The sequence below is a fragment of the Orycteropus afer genome, unplaced genomic scaffold, assembly GCF_000298275.1.
Source record: "Orycteropus afer afer isolate SDZICR_OR568_19922 unplaced genomic scaffold, OryAfe1.0 scaffold00113, whole genome shotgun sequence".
Lineage (NCBI taxonomy): Eukaryota > Metazoa > Chordata > Mammalia > Tubulidentata > Orycteropodidae > Orycteropus > Orycteropus afer.
Window position 1 is genome coordinate 349,111 of NW_006921700.1, and position 3,359 is coordinate 352,469.

Below are 3,359 nucleotides of genomic sequence, written 5' to 3' on the forward strand. Positions count from 1 at the left end.
GGATCTCCTCCGTAGCTAATAGCAATTCCCACCTTAGAGTTTACAAAGACTTATGGGTAGAAAAGCCACACTAAGTAATTTACTACACCGCAAAGGGGAACTCAACTTTCCAGCTAAAGAATTAAACAATTACCTATATAAGCAGAACAGAGACACCAGAATTAGATTTCAATATGTTAAGAGAGGTTAATATGTGGCAATGATAGTTCAAGTTAGTGAGAAAAAGATCAACTATCTCATAAATGATGCTAGCACAGTTGGTCATCCATCTGGAAGAAAACAAAATTAAAGCCCCATTTTTATATTAAAATTTGTATGTAGATAAAGTCTTAAATTTAAAAACTAAGTATATATAATTAGCATCGTGAAAGAAAAATCTACAATATGATGTTCAGAGAAAGTTTCCTAATCAAGACTAAAAACTCAGACACTAAAAATTAAAAACACTGAAAAAGTTTAAAAAAAAAGAAAAAAGTTTGCACCAATAAAGATGCCATAAATAAAGTCAATATTATAAATCTGGTGAAAAATACATATATAACACAGATGTAAAACCAAGGGATGATTTCTTTCGTTGATACATAAAGACTGTTACATATTAACAAGAAAAAAGATAAATAATCCAGGGGGGAAATGTGAGCAAAGGATATAAATATGGGTAACTTGTGAACAAAAATCAGAATGACCAACAAATATGTATTAGGTAAATGTATTAGGTAAATGCTGCATGTATTAGGTAAATGCAGAAGAAATTAAAGAATTATCAATTTACATCAAATAGTTAAAAATGAAAACATGCTATGTCACCCCACTGTTGGTAGGACTATGGGAAAAAGATACTGTCATAAATGGGTGGTGGAACTTCAAGTGCTAGGGCCCTTTTGGAAAAGAGTCTAATTAACTGCTGTTAAAGCTCTGGTAGGGTAAGGCCTAAGGCACTTGACTGCTAACCAGTAGGCTAGCGGTTCAAACCCACCAGCCACTCCTCAGAAGGCAGGTTGGGCCGGCCATCTACTTCCGTAGTGATACTGTCTGGGAAACCCAACGAGGGGTGCTATGAGTCGGATCCGACTGGAGGGCACATAACAACAACAACAAATTCAGTAAAACCTTTAACCCAGCACACTTTCCAATCTTTCTGGAAACCTACAAAGTTGTTGGGAATGGCCAGAAGATGGAAAAAAAGAATTCACCCCTCTAAAGAGCTGAATAATGCATGGTACAATCCCGCAGTGGAATGCTGTGCGGCCATTTTAGAGTGAACTAGTTCCAGTCACAGGGCCAGCAGCCCCTCCACGGCAGGGATGCCAAGTGGACCTCTGTGTTATCCTCCACCTGCTGGACTACATGGACCGCTCTGATCCCAGCTTTGTCGCGGCCGATCTCGCCCTAGCCTTCAACCCGCTCTTCTGTAATGAAGTTGCAAGATGTGAACAGAAGGCCTACACAGGCTAAGCATGTATTCGGGTCCTGCTACGTGGCCTGCTCTTCCTGCGTGGCGCCATCTAACCCTGGGCCACCTCCTCCTCCGCTCGCAGAGCTGCACGCAGCTCAAATGACTCAGCCAAGATGCAGCGCCTGGATGACCCCGTGGTCAAGCCCTAGGCATTGGCGTCCGATTGCTGGTCTCCAGCTCTTCGCACTGGGCTTCACCAGAATACTCCTGGGCAATTATTTCAGGATCCTAAAGGAAGCCAGAGTGACCACATTCCCATTTGGCATCCTGGACAGCACCACGTGCGGGAGCCATGATGCACGCCAAGCCCCCAGCCAGCTGCTGACCTTCGCTGTGGTGGCTGCCTTCTACCAGGAGCCCTTGACTACAGGAATCTACTGTCAGGAAGTTGCCAAGTCCCACAGGATGACCTGAAGGGCTGGCTGGACCCGGAGAGAGGCAAAGGGCCACGCTGGAGTCCACAGTCCTCAGGGCCGTCCCCACCCTTCTGCCCCACAGGGGGCGACTTAGCCCTGTAGTTGCTTGGGGGGGTTGCCCGTGCTGTGGGGCTGCCAAAGTCTTGTAAACTGCTGCCTTGTGGGCCTACCCACTGGTGCAGGGCCTCCTAGCCCCTCAATGCCTGCTGCCCCCACATCCAGACCTATAAAGGCCCCCTGACCCCCACAAGGAGCTCTGGAGGTGCAGTGGTTAAGACATTCAGCTGCTAACCAACAGGTGGATGGTTTGAACCCAGCAGCCACTCTGAGGGAGAAAGATGAGGCTATCTGTTTCCATAAGAATTTACAGCCTTGGAAACCCTATAGGGCAGTTCTACACTGTCCTGTGGATTTGATCCTATAGATTTGATGGCAGTGGGTTTTTGTGTTTGTCCCCCACAAAATAAAAAGGAAGTGAATTAAAGTTCTAGATGGGAGCTCTTGATGAAGTATTGTTAGGACAAGTAGGACATAGGAAAATGTTGTTTATATATTTTTAAATACTAACAATGACTAGGAAAAAGAAAATTCAATATGTATATATGTGTGTGTTAAGGCTCCTATATACAAAAAGGGGAAATGTTGGTGGATACCAACTAGATTGTTTTGTAGGTTACTAGAAAATGAGAAGGATGTTGATAGTTGGGGTGGGGAAAAGAAATCAAGGAAACACAAATAAAAACTAAAGACAACAATACAAGTAACATAAATATGATTATATTTATAAATTTATTTGAAATTACCTATGACTAAAATAAAAAAATGAATTTGGTTTTCTTGCTACATTTCCCCAGTAATGCAGCATGTTTCTATTGTTGCTGTTAGTTGCCCTGGAGTTGACTCTGACTCACGGTGACCCTATGTGTGCAGAGAAGAGCAGGACTCTGTAGGCTTTTCAAGGGTGTGACCCTTCAGAAGAAAATTGCCAGGCCTGTCTTCTGAAGTGCCTCTGACTGGGTTCAAATCTCCACAAAAGTACAGAGCTGCTAAACTTATAGAATTGTAAGGAAAGTTACATTAATTCAGACCAAACCTCATTTAGTCATGATGAATCTTGACAATAACATTAAAGTCTTTGACTGGCTTTTTCTAATGTCATTCACAGGACTTTGGTCTATCTCTCAGAATAGCCTAGTCCGGAGTCGGGTCCGACTGGAGGGCATATAACAACAACAACAACTTCCCTAGAGATACTGCCTTGGATATCCAAGGGGGGTCGCTACGAGTCAAATGGACTGGACGGCAGTGAATTTGTAATATGATACAAACCAAACTCACTGCGGTCCAGTAGATCCTGGCTCATGGTGACCTCTCCTTGGGTTTCCGAGGCAGTATCTCTATGGAAATAGATTGCCCAACCTTCCTTCCAAGGAGTGGCTGGTGGGTCTGAATCACCAGCCTCAGCAGTCAAATGTCTTAGGCACTAC